Consider the following 878-nt stretch of genomic DNA (forward strand, 5'->3'; position numbering starts at 1 on the left):
AGGGTTACTCTGCTATCCTCAGTTTCTCCGCTATGCACTTCCATCGTTCAGCGAGGATCTCAAACAAAGTCTGTATCTGCAAAAAGAACAGGAGTATTTGGCACAAAGTTAGGGTGTCAATTACTCCTTCAGAGCAACTTGAGGAGTTACAGAGCCAGGAATAGTAACCCAAGAACTTCCTTAGTGCTTTGCTCTAACACTGGTCCACACAGTCTGATAGTCAGGGGCTGGCTTGTTTAAAAAAAGTTTGTACAACGCGGAGAGAATGCAGAGACAGCTGTCTAGAAGTAAGGAAGGCATACCTCGAGAGCACACGTTGCTGGGATTGACTCCTCCCATGAGAAGGAATGGGGGTCTCAGCATCAGACAGGACACAGGATTAAAATCAGAGGAATAGCCCTGAGTCTGGATCGTAAGCAGCTGGGCCCGTTATAGACTACAGGACGTTTTGGATGCATGCTCCAAAACGTCTGTTAGTCTATTACGGTGCCACAGGATTCTTTGCTGCTGTTTACAGGATTAAAAGCAAATATTAGGGATGCTGCAGGGAACACCGTTACAGCGCTCAACTGCTTTTAAAATCGAGCCTGGGTGCAAGGGGCAGCGGCATCTGCTTTTGAGAGCACGGTACTATTTCTTCCCCCACGGTCAGTACAAAGTTTAAACCATTTAAATATACTAGACCCACCTGTTTGGTTGTTCTCGCCAATTTCTTCCTCTGCTTTTTGGACGGTTTAAAAGCCTGACTGACATTGCGCCTTTGACGTCCAGCACTTTACAGTCCAGCGTTGCGCCGAGGTCCCCGCGTCCATCTCTAGTGGGAGGTGAACATTAAACCCCCTTTCCCGGTCTTTCTTGTGCACCATAAGAAAACGCCT

The sequence above is a fragment of the Chelonoidis abingdonii genome, chromosome 1 (assembly GCF_003597395.2).
Source record: "Chelonoidis abingdonii isolate Lonesome George chromosome 1, CheloAbing_2.0, whole genome shotgun sequence".
Classification (NCBI taxonomy): Eukaryota; Metazoa; Chordata; order Testudines; family Testudinidae; genus Chelonoidis; species Chelonoidis abingdonii.